This window comes from Saccostrea echinata, unplaced genomic scaffold (assembly GCF_033153115.1).
Source record: "Saccostrea echinata isolate AGI-Se365-2 ecotype Australia unplaced genomic scaffold, CSIRO_AGI_Sech_v1 ptg000042l, whole genome shotgun sequence".
NCBI lineage: Eukaryota > Metazoa > Mollusca > Bivalvia > Ostreida > Ostreidae > Saccostrea > Saccostrea echinata.
The window spans coordinates 729959-754024 of NW_026889791.1; the positions used below are offsets into that span (position 1 = coordinate 729959).

At 32.2% G+C, this 24066-nt stretch overlaps 1 protein-coding gene across 1 annotated transcript in view; it reads left to right on the forward strand.

The window, feature by feature from the left end:
- The window catches only part of LOC133201002 (multiple epidermal growth factor-like domains protein 10), a 306946-nt gene that overhangs the window by 41316 nt on the left and 241564 nt on the right, over positions 1-24066 (forward strand). The gene's annotated exons all lie outside the window — the stretch shown is intronic.

Consider the following 24066-nt stretch of genomic DNA (forward strand, 5'->3'; position numbering starts at 1 on the left):
AGAGTCTTCCAGGGATTTGTCAGATTTTTGCGAAGTCTTGACGGGTGTGGGCGGTGGAAGAGGGATGCTTGCTCCTCCTTGGCACCTGATCCCACCTCTAGTACTCCTAATAGGTAAGGCCCGTGTTTCTTCTGCTCCCCTTTGTGTTGATTTGGTGGACTTTTGGGTTTGATTATTGTTCGTTATCTCTATATATGCATTGTTGTTTAATGACAAAAATTATGAGTGCATTCTTGTTTCTTTAAATACATATAATGCAAATTACATGTAATAAAATACTTAGATGCGCTTGTTTCCTGGAACAGCCTAAAATGAATATGAAACATATAAACATTTTTTTCCACTTTATATACTGTTTTGATCTCTTATATTGAAGTTTTGTACTATATAACTTAGAAGGTTTAATATTGGAAGTAAAATTGTATGAAGACTTTTGTAGGTGTACAATAAGATATTCCATTTGATACTTGTCAATGTTTGAAATAAATAATTGATTTAAATGTAGAAAAGTTAAATTTTAACAAATGAAACATGTGTATTTATAGTAGCTCCAACTGAGAAACCAGTCATCTTACAAAAGGCAAGATAATCGTAACTGTATACTGTTAAGATTTCAATACGTGTAATGAATTACAATTATCTGCCTAATAAGAGATATGATTATAATCTTTGATACAATGTAAACAAATATTTCCATAGACAATTTTCCTAGGTAATTAAATAATTTCCCGATAATGGATATAAAACTCAGGATTATATACAACCCGAGATAATCAAGTATTTTACACATTTATTCTGAAATTAAGCCTTTTACAATATTAATTAGACTGATTCTATCGGACATTCATTCAACGATCAATTAAATTTATTTTGATAAGTACATATACTCACGTATACTATACTATCTAACCAATAAAAACCATGAAAGTACCTTTTGTATTATACATAAAGCATTATTGTACACTTCTTTAACACCTTACTCAAAACAAAATGCATGTAATTAAGTAGATCTATAAGATAAGAAATTAGTAAAAGAAATGAGGCGATCGAAATTGATCGCTAGTAAATTAAACAGGGATAATTCCAGCACTGTTCTAAAATTTATTAATCACAGTACTTCTTTTTATGAAAATTGAAAAACACCGAATATTCGAATTTTAAATTCATATTCGAATATCAACTCATCGAATGAATATTCGAATGTTCGAATATTCTTTGACATCCCTATATGTAATATAAAATCTTACATAGGAATATATTGGAACACATTTGGAAAAATCTTAAAAAGTCTTCTCAAGAACAGGAAAGTCATCATTATTAATGTTCTTTTGGAAGAATCCTTACTTTTCTTTTTATACAATCAAACACGAACATGTAAAACTGAAGCTATCCGACAGACTGGTGCAAAATTGAGTAAAACTTGACGTTAGAAATCACCAATATTTGTACGCAAAAAATCGAAGCTTTCTTGATTATCGCCATCTTGGACAAGGGTAATAACGCAGTTTACCCTAGTCCGTTTCTACACAGTGAAAATAGGGACCGAGAGAGGCCGAAAGTCTTTAAAAAATAACTCTTTAACGATCAATATTTTACAAGTCATCACTGAAGCAAAAATGTTTATCGCAATAATTTTCAACTATATATTATTATATTAATGTCACATATTACGTAATTAGAGGCCATAAGGGGCCAGAATTCCAAATCTTTGGCACTCTATATCTCGAAAGGGGGGAATGTTTTGATAAGCAATATTGAATAAAAAATCCCCATTAAGGAGTTGAAGGCCGGTCTCTAAACATCTATTTTGCATATATCTCGGAAACGAAAAAAAGTTTTTGAATAGTTGTGAAACTAAAAGTATTGAAAAGCATGAGAGCTTTAAGGTGATATCAAGGAAAGGGGTCTCACCCTTCCAAATAGGGGCTGAGAGGTGCCAAAAGTCTTAAATCTTTGATGATCAAGGTTTTATTTATACATTACTGAAGCAAAATAGTTTATCTGCACACTCTTTTACAATATAACATAAAAAATGTTACACAATAAAGGACAATAAGGGGCCATAATCTTTGCCGCAGTATATCTTAAAAAGGAGGACTATATTGGTAAGCAGTATTGAACAAAAGAAGTTCTAAATAATGTTCTTAACAATGTGCAGACTTTCAATTTTTGCTAAACGTCCCCATTTAGGACTTGAAGGGCCGGCCCATAATATTTCTTGTGGATACATCTCGGAAACGATCAAAATGTGTTCAAATTCACGAGACCTTTAAGTTAATATCAAGAAAATGGGGCTCACCCCTCATATCAGGGGCCACGATGGGCCGATAGTCTTTCATCTATAACGTTTTAATGACCAATATTTTGTTACACATTACTGAAACAAAATTGTTCGTCCAAATTATCAATTATATCATTATATTTGAATGAAAATCTCAGTCAAATTCTTATCTCATCTTATCAAAAATCAGACGGAAGATCCACTCTTTGCTCGCAATGAGATTGCGTCTAATTATTATTATTATTATTATTATTAATATTATCATCATTATCATCATCATCATCACCATTATTATTACTATTATCATCTTTAATTTGGAGCAGTTTTATTTCATTTTGTTCTCAGGACTATTTTTCAGTGCCGTCTTTATCACGTTTACCAAGCATCATTTTACCTGCAGATTCCTGACATTATAGTCTTCAAAATTGCACCTTATCTATGTTTTTGAGGCCTTTTTTTAATATGGCTTAAAAGCTGTAAAAGAGTTAAAGATTTTTAAATTGCTTTAAAAAACTTTTTTTTTTTTTAAATTTTCAATTATATATAATCTTTCCCCAACAAATTCATTTGGATAAAAATACACAAAATGTTGTGTTTGTAGTTCATGTTTTGTTCATTAGGCAGAATTTCCTTGTAGTGGAAGCATGCATCAAATTACTATTGCGTATGACATAAGTGTTATCTGTCCAGGCCATATTCATAAGTAAATTTATCCATTAAAAAAAATATTTAACTAAATTGAAAATTAATAGACAATACATAAAGTCGAATGAATATACGCTTATATAGTAACTTAAAGGATTGATAGACATATTCTCTTAAAAAAGCTGAATGTTCAAGGATATCTGGTTTACAAAAATCAGATTTTCCAAACACATGGAGCTAACTTTCCTATTTTTATTAAAAGTGCTGAAAGCTGGTTGTGTGCTGTTTCTTTATTCTGTAATATAACATTATATCAAAGAAAACTATATCTTTATCTTTAGTTTATAGAAGGATTGCTAAATTTTTACATACTTTTCAATCAGAAGAAACTTGCTCTCAACACTTTTTCATGTTAAGGAATTTGTCGTGAAGAAAACAGAATCAATTTTAGAGCAAAGAAATATCCGCACAACTTTAAACTTTTACTATCTTTAAAGCTCTGTATATGTTTTCCAATTTTAACCTGTCACAAAAGAAATAGCTGATTAATGTGACATCACTTTGGCCGAACTCATCATAGATCTTATGTATACAAATACCGACATGTTCTTGTTTACAGGTATAGTTATATGGGATATACTTTACGTTGGTACGAAAGTGAAAAAAAAATTTGTTAACGAACTGTGATTATTATAAAGAAAAATTCACACATTGTCTGCTAACTTTGCACTTATTTTCCACCTTCTTCATCAGGGAGCAACTTATGAATTTTTATAAATCAATATAAATGTACCACATACAGTCCGTAGCTGATTCTAAATAGTTAATTGCGTATATGTTCATTATTACCTCTTCTGCTATTGACTGATTGATTGTATGTTTTTTTATGTCCCGTTGGAGAATTTTTCACTCATTAAGACATGTCAATATATACCAGGAAAGGGCTTCAAATTTAGACATATTCGGCACCAGGGGAATTGAGCAATGAGGAATATTTATCGTGTCAACTCCAGCCGTGAACCGCCCAGGTAGCACGAAACGTTTTCATAACATTTTATTCCCTTTTTATTGATGTTATCTGAAAACGTTTTTAATAAAACGTTTATAAAATGTTTTTAAAACGTTTTATTTTGGTTGTAAACACGTTATTAAAAAACGTTCTTAACAATCATTTTAAAAATATTTTTTTATAACATTTTTTTCCTGTTGCAAGGAGGTTTTGAGAAAACATTTAGCATTTAACATTAATTTCTATAATGATAAAATATCGCGCAGCTATAAATTGAATAGCATGATTAAAAAAAACACTTTGTGTAATAATTATTATAAATTTCATGAAATACAAATGTTAGCAGACAACATGAATACAACATTGTCTTAAAATGTTTGCAAAACATTGTAAAAACGTTACAGAAATACCAACTCCAAGCATAAGAAGTTTTTAATTATTTAGTGCAAGACGATACATGTATATAAATATATAAAACTTTTGTTTTCTTATAAATAGCTCCAAAGTTTGAGTTGTGATTGATTTTGAGTTGTGATAAGTAAATTTAGACCCCCAAAAATTCAAAAAAACATAACAACAACAACAACCCGGAAATGTGTTCATATTTTTCTTTTATACAATTGTAAAAAATATTTATATATAACAAGGAGAGTAAAAAAAATTCCAAAAACTTATTTGTTCAACAAAGTTCCTGAATTAAAAAATTCAATGGAGTCATTTATTTGTGCTATGGGAAATAAGTTTCCCCTTCGATAATGTGTTTATCGAGAGTTAATTGAGTGACACAGCGGGATGCCATGGCCAGTGCTGATGCAGCCGATCCTTGTTGCAAACTATGTCCATGTGATCTATATAGGTCAACAGAATCACAGATTTGAAAAACCCGGCGGCATTCTTGTAAGACAAAGAAAAGGAATAGGGGAATACCTTTCAAATAACAACGTGTGGTATGTTAGATTTTAAATAGCATTCATTGCCTGTATATTTAGCAATCATATAGTGTAGCTTTAAATACATATGCATTTAGAATCTTAGATCTTTCATTCTTATAGACTTAGGTGTATATATGTTTATAAAGTTCATTGGCATTTGAATTAGGCGGGCGATTTATTGTTTGAATAGTTACATGTATTAAAATTGTGTGACTGGTTTCAAAACATAATTAAAACATAGTTGGGAATAGGAATGGGTGTGGGAGGGGGTCTTAACAAGACAGGGTTAAATAATTCTTAAGAGGTGGATTAGTTAGACTTTTCCGAATTTGAGTTATGTATTACAGAATACAATGCCACGTTAAACCTATTTTCTTTTGGAAGGGAAAGGAGAGGAATTAATTAATCAATCTCAGGCTTGATTATATATTTGCTAGCAATCAAATTTTGAAATACACATTCTTCATGATAAAATATAACACTCATTTTAGTGAATGCAAGTGGTTTCAATGCAGGGCGGAGATATGCAGGACAACGATGCAAACAAATTCCATGGGTCAGTTCACTAAGACTGGACAGAGGGTTGCACCCCTTTAAAGAATTATTAAGAGTAAGTTTTATCACCATTAATGCTAAGAAAATGCATTAAGATTCAGTGAACATATCAACTTATAAATCATTGGAAAATGTATACAGCAAAAGGAAACTGATCTAAGTACTAGTAATGCTGTGTTGTTTTCCTTTAACTATTAAACATAGGCGTCGGAGCCGGGGGTCTAAGCCTCCTCCCCCCAACTTTTTTGCAAAGATAGACGTAATAGAGTTAGTGAAAATTCGGGTTAACCCCTCCCCCCAACGTTTTTGTTGGTTTAGCCCCCCCCCCCCCCACTTTTAAATTGCTTCCGATGCCTTTGTTAAATATGTTTATACATTAACTTATTTACATTTCTTATAATGAATTTCACATTACATTTTAGTAGCTGCTGCTTACAAGCCTTACAAAGCATCAAAGACAATCTCTTACGATTTAATGAGAGGTGGGACGAAGAGGTTTGATCCATACCTTCCTGGAGGAATTATTAAATATGATAAGGTACGTTTGAAGTTGGTTGTCAGAAATATATAGATATAATACCACCTGTAATTTTTTGTTTATTAATACAACTGTATAACAAAGCATACTTTCTTTGTGTTTATCAGATTTTTATATACTAGTATGTTTAGTTAGTTGTCAGATGCCTTATTACATGGATATGTTTAACTTAAAAGAAATGTACGAGTATGAATGGGTAATCATTTAGTCAAAGATATATATCTTTTCGTATTTCAAACAGTACAAATTTCATTTGAAGGAAGACTGTAATTTTATTGTGCAGGTGTTTAAAAAAAAAACAGTGTTTAGACAACATTAATGAATGGATTTAAATTTATTAAATTATAAGACATATATTGTTTATTATGTTGTAAAATTAATTTTTTAAATGTTTTAAAAACGTTTTAAGAAATGTTCTCAAAACGTTTTTAAAAATGTTTTCCAAACGTTTTTAAAAATGTTTTTAAAACATTTCAGTACAATGTTTTTGCAAAACGTTATAATAACGTTTAAAAAACCACACAAAATAACGTTGTAATAACGTTTTAGAAAATGTTTTCATAACATTTTCATAACGTTTTTATAACGTTGTTGTGCTAACTGGGCGGGGCCTAGGTTTCTAAGGTCTCATTCGAAGGACCAGCAACTTTCACTCCAAAGTGCCGAGCGCTTGGCGAAGGAAGAGTTGTAATTTTTTTTTTTCGAAAAATCTTCTTAGATTAGTCGCGGCCAGGGATTTAACCAAATACCTTTCGATCACGGAGCAAGCGCCCTACCGACTAAGCTACCGTGATGGTCTACTGTTATTGAAACAATGCAGTTACTGTTAGAAAGTGTAAGTCTACAAACTCTCTATTTATACAGTATCTTTAAAAATATACTCTCTTAAACACCATACCTCTTATTATCTGGAGATAAGTGCTTCGCCGGAAGTTTTTCATAACATATTTATCAGCCTATAGCGGACTGCCTCTAGAGATAAGGACTGCAAGACTAGTGATAACAGAGAGCAGTTTATTATCAAACGAAATAGCACCATTGAATCATTGCATTGTGAGAAATTTTTCAAAGCCTACTTTGGATTTTCGTACTAAAACCGCAGATACCTCCTTTTTTAATCTAGCCCATTGACCTTTTTTTGTAGTTAACAAGCGGACCCTATTCCTTGTATACATCCACTGCAAAGTTAGAGTGTGTAAATACGTTATCACATGTGCAAAACTAGCTTCTGGGTATTAAAACCAACTTTATTTTTGTTTCCTGGATATAAATTAGGCCGTATCAAACGACATGGGTGGCATAGTTTGGCTACTTTGTTGTGATTTTGCAGTCTTTTTGACAACAAGTTTAGCATCTGCTTATGGTAAGTTCATTTAACGAATACTCAGTCAGAGGGTATGCATTTCTTTCTTTATCACTGGATGAAACTTTTACTTGAAGTCTACTGAAAGGTGGCTGAATGGCAGAGTTCTACCATTCAATGACCTTTCTACACCTTTCAGTGACCATTCAACTGACTGAATTGTGCAGGTTCAACCTGTGTCTCAACTCTGCAGCAAATTTATGTAGTTAAAGCTAGGGAATTAACACAAGAAAAACGTAAGCATATTATCTGCTTATTATATTTGGGAAGAATTTTTTTTTCTTCAGCAGAGAAAAGTTTACATAGAGAGAGAGTCAATCTTGACTTATGGTTGTTGACATTATTTCTATATACATGAATATGTTTTTGAGTATAGGAGTATCTTTAATGAGCATATGTATTTTTTTTCATTCATCGCGCGAGAAAAAAAATAAATAATCTACATTATAATTTAATTTATTAAAACTGAAGATGGTTAATACTTACTTGAATATATCAATTGAGGAAATGGGGTATAGAAAATAAAAGTGTTTTTTAATGGTTTATTAATAAAAAAAAACATTTGGTTAAAGCATGTAGCCTTAAATGATGAATAAAACATACATAGTTAGTTTTTGCCATTTTATTTATGTCAAAACGTATTCACTGTATAGTTTTTCCACAGTATGTCGTAATACTCAAATACCTGGAGGACGATTATTTTAGAAATATTTCAAGAAGTAAATTTAATATTTCATAATTCATGACGATATGAACTAATACGCTTCGCACCGGCGTATTTCAGGAAGCAAGTATTTTCGGAAGCGTGCGTTTAAGGAAGCACGTGTTAAATATGTAGACAAGAAGCATTGTAGTTCATGTTTGTCATGAATTTTCAAGAAAAAAAAATAAATATATAAATGAAAATAAGAAGAAAAAAAATAAGAAGAAAATGAAAAAGAATAGATAAAAAAATAAAAATAAGTAAATAAATAAAAATGAACAATGAAAGAATAAATTCATATCTTATGATAACATTTTTAACCTCATGACTTGCAACAAACATCGTTATTTAACTATCATTTCTGAAAAAAAAATTGTAATAGTTTTGACTTCAAATACCTGGTTATGACGCCATAGTGGAGATATTCATGATATTCATGCTCATCCGCTGTAGTTCATGAGAAAATGAACCGTTTTTGAATTTACATATAATAATCCTAGGAATAAACAGTTGGAGATGTAAATATTTACGGTTATTCTCAGGAATTGTGTAAAATATATTATGTCTTCAAGTTCTCTTTATTAATCTTAGGCATTTTAGTGATGTCCTTTCATCCTTCCATAACAAATAGCATTGGAACCAATTCCTCTTTGTTTTATTTTTGAAAAAAAATCATTTTGCAAGAAGAGTGTTGAATAATAAAGAAATGGAACTAAAATATTCTCATTCCGTTCCTTATTATATAATGCATCTTTACAATGGATACCGGTTCTAAAAATGTTCCCAAACTGAGTTCGACACAAAATTTAATATCTTAAGTGCTGATTACGTGATGAAAATCACGAATCCAGGAATTTTATTTCATTATAGTTATGTTCCACAAACGAAGTTTGGTAACATATTGTTTTTACTCTGTTTCTTATTATTATTATGTCATACTTGACAAAGTCAGGGAGACATATTGCTATTGTGCGACCAATAAAGCGGTCCGCACAATTTTTCAAAGGTGTCTCTGTCAATCTTGATGAAAGTGCACTGTCATAATGATCACTAACCAAAGATGTGCAATCTATATTCAAAATTTTCAAAACGTTCACTGTTGCCATAGGAACTAATAAAAAGTGGTAATTGTTTTTAATTTCATTTTTCTCGGCTGCTTTTGATACAATTCTTTTGAAACTTTAAAGAACTGTTCCTTGCGTCCTGTAAAAAAACTTTGGGCAAAAATATTGGAAAATATATTGTGCAAATTTCATATAAAATTTCTACAAACGTTGCCATTAGAATAGAAAAAAAACAAGAGGCCCAGGGGCCACATCGCTCACCTGAGCACTATGACTAGGAAAAAGCAGAAATCACTTCAATCTTGAAAGGTTGAAAAGTTTAAATATAAAAGTGGTTGGGGGGGGGGGTGTCATGAATTGAACAAATTTGAATCTACATTATCTGAGGATGCTTCCATTTAAATATGACCAATCATGGCTTTGCTGTTCTTGAGTAGAAGATTTTTAAAGATTTAACCTATGTATTCCTATGTAAAACTTTGATAACCCATTGTGGCCCCACCCGACCCCCAGGGGTCATGTTTGAACAAACTTGAATGTACACTATCTAAGAATGCTTCCATATAAATATGACCAATCATGGCTTTGCTATTCTTAACAAATAGTTTTTTTTAAAGATTTTTACTATGTGTTCCAATGTAAAACTTTGATTGCCCATTGTGGCCCCACCCGACCTCCGGGGGTCATGATTCGAACAAATTTGTATGTACACTATCTGAGGATGCTACCATATAAATATGACCAATCATGACTTTGCTATTCTTAACAAATTGTTTTTTTTTTTTTTTTTTTAGAATTTTTACTATGTGTTCCTATATAAAACTTTGATTGCCCATTGTGGCCCCACCCGACCCCGGGGGTCATGATTTGAACAAATTTGAATGTACACTATCTGAGGATGCTACCATATAAATATGACCAATCATGGCTTTGCTGTTCTTGAGAAGAAGATTTTTACTATGTGTTCCTATGTAAAACTTTGATCGCCCATTGTGGCCCCACCCGACCCCCGGGGGTCATGAGTTGAATAAATTTGAATGTACACTATCTGAGGATACTTCCATGTAAATATGACCAATCATGGCTTTGTTGTTCTTGAGAAGAAGATTTTTAAAGATTTTTCCTATATATTCCTATGTAAAACTTTGATCGCCCATTGTGGCCCCACCCGACCCCCGGGGGTCATGATTTGAACAAACTTGAATCTACACTACCTGAGGATGCTTCCAAGTAAATATGACCAATTATGGCTTTGCTGTTCTTGAGAAGAAGATTTTTAAAGATTTTTCCTATATATTCCTATGTAAAACTTTGATCGCCCATTGTGGCCCAACCCTACCCCCGGGGGTCTTGATTTGAACAAACTTGAATCTACACTACCTGAGGATGCTTCCAAGTAAATATGACCAATCATGGCTTTGCTGTTCTTGAGAAGAAGATTTTTGAAGATTTTTCCTATATATTCCTATATAAAACTTTGATCGCCCATTGTGGCCCCACCTGACCCCCGGGGGTCATGATTTGAACAAACTTGAATCTACACTATCTGAGGATGCTACCATATAAATATGACCAATTATGGTTTTGCTGTTCTTGAGAAGAAGATTTTTAAAGATTTTTCCTGTATATTTCCTATGTAAAACTTTGATCGCCCATTGCGGCCCCACCCGACCCCCGGGGGTCATGATTTGAACAAACTTGAATCTACACTACCTGAGGATGCTTCCACATAAGTTTCATGTTTTCAAGCACAGTGGTTCTTGAGAAGAAGATTTTTTAATGATGCCATTAATTTTTCACGAATTCTTAATTATCTCCCCTTGGAAGAAGGCGTGGTCCTTCATTTGAACAAACTTGAATCCCCTTTACCCAGGGATACTTTGTGGCAAGTTTGGTTGAAATTGGCCCAGTGGTTCTTGAGAAGAAGTCGAAAATGTGAAAAGTTTACAGACGGACAGACGGACAGACAGACGGACAGACGGACTACAGACAAAATGTGATCAGAAAAGCTCACTTGAGCCTTCGGCTCAGGTGAGCTAATGATTTAAGAAATGATGCTGTCACGTTACCATTTTATGTTCTCAGACGTTTCATTTTAAAAATTACTTTCCACTCTTAGCACAACATGTTTTTGTTATCTTATATTTTTAGGTGATTTTTATATGACAATGTATATTTACAAATTGAAAAAAAAATTGTACTTGCAGTTTCTTCAAACGAGTGGCCAAAAAACGTTTTGTAAACGTTTCTGTTTCATCTTTTTAAAGTTGTGAACTATTCAATTTCGTTGTCTTCCTAATTTCTTTCTTTCGTAATAATCCTAGGGTACGTAAAGGCTAGTCTATGAAGCTTTTCTATATTACCAGTTCCTTGATATGATTAAGAAGAAATTTTACATCTTACCATTTCCAAAACGTAGGACCAACGTTTCCTTAAACACCATAAACTATTCATTTAATTTTCATTTCTATGGCTTACGGGGACGCTACTGGAGTAATACACACAAGTACGTAGTGTAGAGGTAATACTTCTCCGGTGACGGAGAAAATACAGAAAACATTCCTATTTCCATAGTAAGGGGTTTTTCGTAAATAAAAGGGTTGCATATTGCATATATTTTGTGTGGGCGCATTTTTCCTTCCGCTTTTAATAAAAAAAAAAAAGAAAGACGACTTAATGTAATAATTTAAACCCCCCTTTCATCTCTATCTTTTTTCTTTAATTGTTAAGAAAGCAAGTTTTGTTTAATGTCTTGGATTATAAATAATATAACCTTGACCTTCATATCACAAAAAAACCTTCATCATAAATTTTCAAAATGCTATGGCTTCATACAAAATGATACTTAATTAACATAATTTTTCAAAATACTATGGATTCATACAAAATGATGGTTAATTAACATGTCTCTCTTCAAGAGCCCCCCCCCCCCCCCTTCTTTGAAACAGCGAGGAAGATACGCAAGATATAAAGTTTGCAATAAATAGGGAGTTCATATGAATTTCATTAATAAAATTCAATTCCGCTGATTAGATTTGAAATTTTGCCAGCATTCATTCGTCATCTGTTTTGTCTATAGAAGTTATAATTATTAAATTTAAAAGTAGCGATTGTCAGCTGTATTCATTCGCATTTCGGGTTTTCTAGTGAATGTATTATGGATTGCATATTAATAATTTCATTCAATGATATTGAGAATTATTCAAATTTAATTTTGTTGTTTTTATTCATTGAAAATCTTTGGATCCGCTCCCGCAGTTGCGTTAAAACTTCATCACTACAGTGCTCAAAAGATTTAGCAGGCCGGTGTAAAGACGAATAATGATCCCCATAAAAAAATGACCAGGTGGTCATATTTCAACGACAAAAAATGACACCCCAATTAATTTTTTGTAGAAAAAGAGACCTAGGGGTCATTATTTTATGTGTGCGTCCTATAAAAAATTGACCCCAGTTGAAAAATGAGCCCTTTCCAACAGAGTGCATGACACAAAATTTATAACGGGTGATTGATGCCAAGGTTTGAACCTCAATGTTTGATATTCTTCTTTATGCCCCTTTTGACCAACACTGGACGAACGTGTAATTAAAACACAATAAAACCGCATTACATTTACCTGCATATTTCTAACTTTTAAGCCTTTTGTGTTCTCAGCACATATTGAAAATCACAAAATGGCTACTATTGGTTATAACTGTTAACGTAATTTCCCTTTATGACTGTCTTCAATTTGTTTCATATTTGGATATATGACTGATTATAGACATTCATAGCTAAATAACAGACAAGCGGGATGTTCTGGTTTTTCATTGGTAAACATGTCTCCCAAAGTAATCAGCATGCTTTGAGTGGGACTTTTTTTTTTAAAAAATGAAGGAAAAAAAGAATGAGATAAGTTTTCAGAAATAAATACGGAAAGTTATGCAATGTAATATATATGTATATTTTGAATGACATAAAAAGTAGTGCAAATGAGGTAGAATGTATCGAAAATGACGTAATAACTCGTGCGAACGACATACTGTGGATATATATATATATATATATATTTCTTAGTGAAAAAATGGTGAAGATAACGAACAGAGATGATTTTATAATATCCGCAAGCAGTACAATTTTGTTAACAGGGTATAAAAAAAGGACCCCAGAAAATTGCAGAGGTGAAATCAGGTGCCTAGAAAGAGTAAGCATCTCCTGTTGTCCCGTCACACCCGCCGTGAGCGCTATGAATAAATCAGGTAAACGGGACATTCCGTTGTCGAATTTAGTATAAAAACAAGGGCCAAACAATTGACCCAGTTATAGGATATATTTGTTGACAGGGTCATTGATACGACCATTAAATCTACGAAATGCTGACTTTAAACGAGATTGTTGAAACCCCTGTAACATCAACTTACATGTATCTGTCAGTAGCCTGCCTCGATTTAAAAATTAATCGTGCTCTTGGGTATCGAATAAGTTGGTAGACGTAAACATTATATGCAAATGATTACAGAATATTACTTCATAAATAAGGAAAATTGACAATAGTAAAGGCTTAAGTCATCCCGTTTGTAAGACAATTTAGTTGTTAGTTGGTCTTTATCGTCTATAGTCAGTAGAACGTCCAAATATGAAGCAGACGTAACAAACAGAAGAAGGACATAAAATTTCTGCATGTCTGAAATATGTACAATCTTATAATGTGCATTGAATTTTATTTATAAACAGTGGTCTACTCTATGGGAATTTCTTTTCAAGTATGTAGAAGTAATACAGGAGAATCCCAGTATAATGTACATTTAAGTCTGTTAACAAGGTCGTCTGAGAATAGGATACATACATGTAAGAGGAATATTTTTAATCCACTTAAAAACAGTGATACGTTTGTCAAATCAATATGGAAACATTTTCAATACAGTGTATATTGAAGTAGATTATTATTTTCAATTTATGATTAAAGACAGACTATTTTATTGACCTTCAAGGTGAATACATGCATTAGGATTTATTTTTCCTACATTGAACTATATATAGATTGAAAACAATTCTGAAAAGTTATTTCACCTGCAACTGAATTCTACTCAAGTGAATATAATATTCAAGCACAAAGAATCGGAGAAGAGGGAGGTATTGTCCCCCCTTTTCTGAATGTAAATTTTAGCAATTTCTAATTTGAAAATGTTCATTGAAAGTCTTGTAACTACCCCCTCTTTCTTATACAGTATAGTTAAAAAATATCTCCTACTTGAGTGAACAAGATGAACATAACATTCAGGCACATAGAATCAGGGATGGGGTGTCCACCCCCTTCCATTTCCATGAACGTATTTTTTTTGCTTGAAAATTCTCATTGGAAGTCTTGTTGTCCTGCCCCCAACTTTTTGATACAGTAGAGTAAATGAAAATCCCACATTCATCAATAAACTTTTTGAGGGGTTCATCAAAGATTTTTTTAACTAAAAGTATTTTTGCCTCTTATAATGCGCCATTTCCCCTTTCGATGCTATGCCTGACATTTACTTTTTCTACATTGCACCAAAATAGATTTCAAATGCAAAATAAATACTGGTTATGCTTATGTTAACTCCTATTCTTTCACTGCGTTTGGTTAGAACTTGAGCAAATGTAAACAAACAAACTTGACATGTCTGCTTAATCAGTTTGTATCAATTTAATCGTTGAATCATATAATAAAACAATTATTACTGTCAGGACGATCAGTGATTTTCTACCATCGAAAAACAATGCTCTCCTCGCCCTTAGGACTCGATAAATCTTTAACTCCACTAGATTTTGAATCATTGAATTGACCTTAAAAACAGCAATGATTGTATAATGTAATGAGATCAATATATCATCGATTTATTCGCAATGAAGCTCAAGTGAGCATTTTGGACAACAGGTCCCTTGATTTATTATTTTCATTTTGCCCCCTAAAGTTTCAACTTTAATCCGCTTTAATTCACAAGGGGTCATTATTCTACAGGGGTCATTTTTCTTCACGTGGGGTATGCATGTTTTTAGGGTGATAACACTTTTTCTACGGGCAAAAGGGTCATTTTTTAACGTCGAATAATGACCGGAGGTCATTTTTCGCCGTTGAATAATGACCGGGGGTCATTATTTGACGTCGAAAAATGACCCCGGTCATTATTCTATGGGGGTCATTATTCGTCTTTACACCGGAAGTGTTCATTAATCTGCTAAACTTAGAAGTTTACACATACTTTAGCATCTCATAAAAAAATACCAGCCCCCGCCCCATGCAGAAATGCACGATTTGAAAAGGAAAATTCAGGAATTATTTTGATTCAGCCATGTTTTGACGTGAACCTGAACTTTGGGTCGACGAAAGCTAGCAAGCAGAAAGTCTTTCGTTTGAGTGAGAAAGGAGGGGAGGGGGGAGGTCTACGAATACTCTCTTCCTAAAGTATGAAGAATTTTATAGCTTATGGTTCATCCGGGGTGACATCGCTGTTGCTTGCAATAGCAGACTTTCTCATGATTATGTTCTCTAAACAAAGTTTGGGAACATATTGTTTTTACTCTATTTTTTCTCTCTCTTCTTCCTTGGTATTTTTTTGTCCGCGAGTGATCTCAGAAACTACTCATCCGATTGGAGTGAAATCTTTTTAGGATTAATAAGCATGCTGTGTAGATTTGCGGAAAGAAGGTAAATTTGCGCGCACATGCATGCAGATGCGTGCGTATTCGATGCGTGAAATAACTGAGACACTTGATCTAGATGTTACTTTGTATTTTTTATGAATTGCTTGGAAAGATATATAAGTAGTCTAGACTAAATGGCATTATCAAATTAGCACGAACCCGCGCGCATACATGCGTGCTTCTCTCTGTTTGGTTGAAACAAAACTCTCAGTAACTTCCTTGTTTTTTGACAAAATACTTTGAAAGAGCTAGGTTCACTTAATGCATAAAATGGCCCTGTCCTTATATCAATTAATTGTCTATCACCCTCATTACCAATTCATATAGCAAAATAAAGAAGAGACATAGTTCTTTCACTTCCTATAGCAGAAATTCTTATTAAGAATACAGGAATTGGAAAACAAGTTTTGTGAAAATGCAATGTTCTTGAATTTTGCAGAAAACAGGCGTATTTGACTCAGTGCAGCAAAGAAATAAAAAATGAGCACAGCCCTCGATCCAAAAATGAAAACATGTTTTATGATCTTCAGAAACAGATCTTTCACTATGTTATTGCATATTTTGGATCAGAGGTTTTGCTCTATATGAAATATTGAAGAAATACTTCAACATTTGCCCATTTTCAAAGGAATTTAAAGGATATGGTAAAAATGACGCATTTCATGACGTCATAATGCATTGACTAGAGAGAAAATCACGGCATGTTCAGTAGAAACATTGGTCAATAAGGGTCCAAGTGATGAATACTGCATTGTCAGCCAAAACTGAGCAGTTCCGATTTTTCAGAAATTTACAGGGCCAAAAAGGGCCCTAAGTGGCCCTTGCTCTTTGAAATATAGGTATATATGTTATAAAGTTCTACAAGATGTTATGTGGAAATTCTTGAGAACACACGCATGTACATGTACTGAAGTTTGATTGGCTGAAACTTTAATTGCTTGTAACTTCCTTAGTTTTCTACAAAACAGGATGAAATTTAAAATATAAATAGATATAATGGGTTTCTACATTATGCTGCTATCAAAATTGAATATGAGAACAAGCATGTGTTGAAATCTGATTGGATTATATTATATAGGCTGTATATGTCTTACTTTACAATAAAATACTTTGAAATTTAAGACATGGATATGAATTATAAGGCACTATAAGTATAAATATATGAGAAATCTAGAAAATACATGACAGCTGTACATATACGTTGTTTCTTTTCCACTATTATTAGTTTTTTTTTTCTTACCGATTTTGTGCAGACGATTTCTCGTGAACGCATGGTTAGATTTTCATGAAACTTTTAGCAATGATGGAAAATCATCTGAAATTTATTATTTTTTTAAATTTGCCTTCGTCACTTCCGGTCGCGAGCTACGGCCAATTTTTCATTTTTAAAATGGCATTTTATCCGCAAGTGTTGTCTAAAACGGGTTTAGATTGAGTCTTGAAACTTTCAGGGATGATAGATTGTGACCCGTAGATGTGAGAAACCTGTTTAGGTTTTGTTGCCCTGACGTCCGTTGTTCACCGGGAGTAGTTTAAAAATATGCAAATTTCTCTTTTTCTCTTTTTGAAATGTTTATAATAGAGGCAACTAGACTGTTTCGAGTCATATTATTTCCATAGGAAGTCATTTTCTCCAAACCGGAAGTAGTCGAAAAAATGCTTATTTTTCCGCGAAACTTTGAGGGATGATTCCTCCACACTCTGTGAGGAGTTAAAATTCATTTGAAGTACTTCTGTTCATACCGCAAGTGAATGAAAAAGACCGAAATTGTTTGAAATTGATATATTTCACTCTTTTATGTGTTGCTAAACATATTTTGAAGAATTGATATGAATATTTTTTTTTCATTCAAAGTTGTTTTACTTTCTTTTATCAATCAAAATTTCCCAATCAAGATCTTATCAGAAATCTAACGGAAGACCTACTTGTTGCTCGTAAGGAGATCTCATCTAGTTTTTCTTCTTCTTCCTGGTAATTTTTTTTTCCTGGAGTGATTTCGGAAACTACTCATCCGATTGAAGGGAAACCTTTTTAGGGTTAATAGGCATGTTATGAAGATGTGCGGAACGAAGGTCTTTTGCTTGCACGTGCTTGTGTGTGCAATGAGTAAAATTACCAATATACTTGATATGGCTGTAACTTATATATTTTTAGATGAAATGCCAAAATATATAGATATATTAGTTGTCTTTACAAGATGACATGGTCAGATTAGCATGAACTCACGCACATTTACGTGCGCTTTATTCTGATTGGCTGAAACAAATATATCAATGTCCTTTTTTAGACAAAGTACTCTGATATTTGGAACATAGGTTTATGTGATATGGTTCTACACTATGTTATATGTGGAAATTAAAAAAAAAAACGAATATGCAAGTGAGTTGTACTTTGATTGGCTGAAAATTTAAATAGGTATCACTTCTTTAATTTTCAACAAAAGAGGATGACATTTAGAATATAGAAAGGTATAATGGATTCCTACTATATGCTACTATCATAATTAAATGTAAGGACATGCATACACGTATGCTGAAATCTGATTGGCTAATACTTTATAGGTTGCATTCTCTGTTTTTTCAAAGAAATACTTTGAAACTTAAAACATTGGTATATATTATAAGGCACTATAAGAATATATGTCTGAGAAATCACAAAACACGTGCGAGTACGCATGCTGAAATCCGATTGCAAGTATTTTTATCTTTCTTAGTTTTTAACGAAAGAAGACGAAAATGTAAATAATACGTCCCTACATTATGAATTCATCATATATGAATACAAGGACATGCATTCGCTTGTACTGAATTCTGATTGGTTAATAATCAGGTTGCTGTAACTTTCAACATTTCCAGTGAAATACGTAGAAATTTAAAATGTAGCTCCTTATTATTGCATACTATGAGATGATGTTTTTGGAAATTTTAGAAATTTGTGCAAACAAGTGTATGAAATCTTATTGGCTTTATGCTTATTTTGCTATATGTGCATTGCATTTTCCCCAAAATACGTTGGAAACTAAGCTTTAAAAGTCTATAATACAAAGACTTTGTCTGATTTAATGAAGCTTATAAGGAATGAGACACCGAAAAGGAGTTGGGGAGCGGTTAGGGAACATCTGTAACGGTCTCCGTTACAATTAGAACTAGTTTTGATATGAAATTTTGTTTTATAAAATCATTAGTCTACTACCGTAAAGGCAAAAAGAATTCATAAAAAATATAAAACAGTCATTTATTGATCAACAGTAAGGTCACCTAATCGGAGAGACGTTAATATATAAAATAAAGAATGTCACATGATCAAACAAACCATTCACACAAAATACACAACAGAAACAAACCCAGCGAACGTGTTAGATTGGCAATGCGCGCCGATTATTTTCAAATTAAAAATGTAACATCTTTGACACCATGCTTCTTTTTTTTCGGGGGGGGGGGGTTAATTTAGTACCCAATGAGTACATTTATGCCCTCTTACTTTACCTTCACACAATGTGAACACTTAATATGTTGAAAATGTATTTCATTGACCAAATAATTATTGATCATCTATCCATACATGCAATCGGAACAGAAAAAAAAAATATCTAACAAAAAATATTCCGACTACATGCAACTATCCAATTCACATTAAGAAGGCCAATACAAAAGATATAGCAAGATGCAATGAAAGTACTTCAAAACATAACCAATCAAAAGCATACTTCCTCTTCATACAATTGTCATATTTAAGTTAGCAAATTACTCTGAATCTGTCTTGACACAATTGACAGACAAACATGTAAATTTACACATATGAAAGTACATATCTATTACCAATATTCCATGTCAGTCAAGAAAAAGGAAATTTACAAGTTACATGTATGAAACTAACAATAATCAAATAATTGGCAAAGGCAGGGTCCATCAGGGAAGGAGAGTTGGAAAACAACGCTTTTGAATAAATTACTCTCTAAAATCTTAAACTTCTGTCAGGATTATGTTTCACAAAAGGCAAAGCTATATTTTAGCCAAACAAAATTAGGAATCCCTTAGGGGTAACGTACGGGCATTTGTTAAAAATAATTGATGCTCATCATCGGTAACAAGATATAATACGTACAGTTGTCAGCATGAAAGCATTTATTACATAAATTGCTTATCCGTGAACAACATTATACGAGGGTTGTTCGAAAAGTTCGTGGACGATGTCACTTTTCGTTATACTACTTTCAAGAAATTTAAAATAAGCTCATTATCATATGTAACAATATTTGTTTTGGTGATATGTGACGTTTCGTTTCATTCGATTTAATAAATATCAATTTACTTTATTATAACTCAACATGTTTGATAACCCCGGAGCACACTTAACAACATTATAACGTCAAAAATATAGCGTCATGATATATTAAAATATTCTCTCTATAGATTTCAGACAGACTAGTCCAATATCTGCTCATTAAAATTATGTCTCCATAAATTAAAATTTATTTTGCTAACAATTGTTCCAGTGGCATAATTTTGTTTGTCAATGTTTTTAACCGCTTAGCCATGCTTTCTCAAGATCAGTAACCGTGAAGTGCCTTTCTCTTTCCAAGACTTTACTAACTGAACTTTTTTGGTAAGATTTTTACAGATAAGCCGTTTTCTCAAGATCTTCCTCGTCTAGTCCAGAATCTATATCATTCAAATACCGCCTGTCCCATGCACTCACACACATTTATGACTTGCTTTTCAGATATTTCATGCTTCTTATTACATTTTTGAGATTTTATTCTGACGTTTTCCAGGATTACCTATCTTCAGAAATTGATTTCTTTTCCACGAAGCAAACTATTAGTTCATAATTTGGAATATGAAACGATGTAACAATTCTCAATTTGATCGTCTAGATTTTTTTTTTGGTTTTGAGCCATTTTAAAGGGGATATGACTACAAACATTAATTTGTGTATTGTTTGTAAATTACTAAACCTTGACTTGCTCCGCGAACCAATTTTCGCAGTTTTTAATTACTAATAAGTTCGAAATAAATCCTGATATTTTTATGATTTTTAATACAAATCATTTGATTTTACTGTTAAAATATTTCTACCAAATTTGAATATAATTTGACGTTAAAATAAGAAAAAGATAGGACAGAAGTCCACGAACTTCTCGAACAACCCTCGTATTTACATAGTTCAGGTGCAAACATCTTGTAGAACTCTTGTTCATGATATCTTTTCCGACTTAAATAGATTTGAAATTTGAAATCTATTCATCAGAAAAAAAAAGAACTTACTGTCCAAATTCTTTTTTCTACCGAATACTTTTATTTTTATTTACAGATAACATTGCATTTGGAAAGAGTGCCCGGCAACAGCATCCATATGGGGAATTTTTGTTGTTTTCTTTTTCACGTCAAGATGTTCCTGATTGGAAGTCGGCTACATGGCGAAGATCACGATTTCCAGTTCGGTATTATTATAGTACGGAACATTGGAAAGCGTATAAAGCAGTGGATGGAGCATTTACAGACCTGTCTGCTAATGGTTATCAATGTACGGTATCGGAAAATGCAAAACAAACTGCAACTTTGTGGGTGGATCTAGGGAGAATACTCAGTATACGTTATATTACTATATACTATAGGACGGAGAATGAGGAATGGGGTACTGCATTTATTTAGCTTGGTATATTGACTATAAGAAATTAGGATGCTTCATATATTTATTTCAAGTGCATGCTATTATTATAAATATTTTTTTTAAATTGAGACAGGCTACTGACAGATAAATGTTAGTTAGATTTGGAAAAAAAATTAAAAGTCCTCATTTCGTAAATACTATGGTTGTCATAATAACCTTTTAGCAAAGTAACTTATCATGGGGTTCGTATTTGGACAATAATTCTCCACACTAATAGTTAGGCCATTCTTTTTTATACTAATTGAATTTTTTCTTGTACAATAGCTGTAGGAATAGCTGTGGGAAATAGAGTTACCATTCTTGATTATAATCCTTGATACATATAATCACATTTGCGCATGAATCTATAAAATACTTCAAGATTTTTATTTTATTTAAAACATTTATTTTTTAAAACAAAATGCACAATTATGAACTTTAAAAAAATGTTAATACATGTAAAAATTTACGTCTGTCAATTAAGAAAATCGTTTTTAACTAAAACAATAAAGAGAATCAATATAGAAGCATCAGGAAAAAAAAAGTTAAAGAACCCACCACACATTATCAATGGCTTATTTTTTTTTAACAGACTTCTCTAATCAGTATACAAAACGATTTCTTGGATTCTCGGTTCATATATCAAACTCAACCAATAGAGAGGATGGGATTCTTTGTTTTAAGGACACAAATTACACAAGAGCTACAATACCAAACCCTGCTAAAATAGAATGCTTAAAATATGGACGATATGTGATATATTACAATGAGAGAATCCAGGGAGTTACATACCCTGACGGATATTCCAAGTACGCATTCAACGAGCTCTGTGAACTTCAAGTTTACGGTAAGAGGGCAAAGCATATTATTGATATACATGTATAATGACAAATTTATCTTGCTTTCATAAAACACTACATAACAGTCATGTATTAAACTTTGCAGAAAAAGCGAGTTGTTAAATTTTTTCCAGAAAAATTAAACGTTGAACATCCAACGTAAAACAATCTGCATTTAGTATATCTTGTAATTTTTTATCATTGCTTAAAAAAAATCTGCTTTAACATTGTACATCATTTTCTTTTTAAAAGTCCTTGATGATATTAAGCCACTTTCACAAAAACTCCCAGAAAATTGCGGAGCATTTCAAAATCAATCTTATCCGGAAATCTTTAAAATAATACTGATATGTTCGTCACATGTGTTGTTCGAGGAAAAATTTTACCAGCATGCCCTGATATATTTCGATTTATATGCATATTTCAGAAATTTAGAGTTGACACCATTTTCATAAAAAAACTTTTTAATGAATCTTCTGTGTTGCGCCTTTTTACTCTTTAATATTGGAATTTTAAAATAGCAGGAAAATATAACGGTACATGAAATTTTGAATAGAAAGATCACTAAGAGGTCTGGTTTATTGTCTATTGCTTTTAATTACGCGAAATCCATGTAGATTCGTGAAATCTTACATCATTAAACTATTCCTAATTCTGTTTCTTAATCTAAGATTTGTTCGATTAATATCATGATATTTGTAGAACTAAACATTTTTATTAGCACTATGTGATCTACGCTGCGTATTCTAAGCTCACGAAATTCATATGAGTTTTACATGGCAAACAAAATTAGTACGAAAATTTGAGATGTTTATTTGGCCCTTTGTGGATTTCTGTTAAGTTTCAAATAAATAATATAAATAAATAAATAAACAAACAAAAAATAAATAAATAAAAATAAATGAATGAATGAATAAATAAATAAATAAATAAAATGAAATGTTCTCTTCAAGCGGACATTTAATGAAAATCTTGTAGGTTTAATATTTCTACAAGAAGAATAAATAATCTTGCATTAAGCTAATGATTCTTATTATGAAAATTGCTATGTAGGTTCTTATTTATTAATTGATGTTTAACAAGGATGTCCTACCTCGGGAGTTTTTGGAGAAAACTGTAATGTTCCCTGTCCACAGAATTGTCAGGAGGGGCATTGTAACATCGTGGATGGAACGTGTCTTGGATGTGTTGCTGGTTACAAAGGTTCCCGATGTGAAGAAGGTACGTATTTAAAAACCATTTGGTCTTTCCACGGGTTCGTGTTTTGCCCTGTTATAGATTTTTTTCTATTTATAGATTCATGAGATTGCTTCAATAAAAAAGCCATAAAAATATTCACCTTTATACTTACGTTAGTTCTATACGAAGTAAAGTAAAAATGAAAACCATATGATTGCTAAAAAGATCAAGCACTTTCAGTCATCTAATAAATGCATGTCCTTACTTATTTTCTAGTATTACAAACTTTCTTCTGCTCGGGTATGTTAAGGCTACACAGAGATATTTTACTTGCCTATACAATATGGCTTCATAGTAAGTTGTATAACGTGAACTTTAGATATAATGATTTCTTCATATCTGTATTTAAAGTTTAATTTCAAGTCCAAGAAATAAAAGAAAACATTCAAAAACATACTAAAAACTAAATCTTGTCGTCATGGGGTGGTATAAATAGCTAAGTATTTATCGCAGGGGTTAAATGCCAATTCCATGACGTCATAACTATTGATCGAATATTTGCCAAGTGAAAATTAAATGTGACGAGAATTCATGTAAACAAACATATGAAATGAGAGTTTTAAAGCATAAACCGTGATTGTCATGTGTGA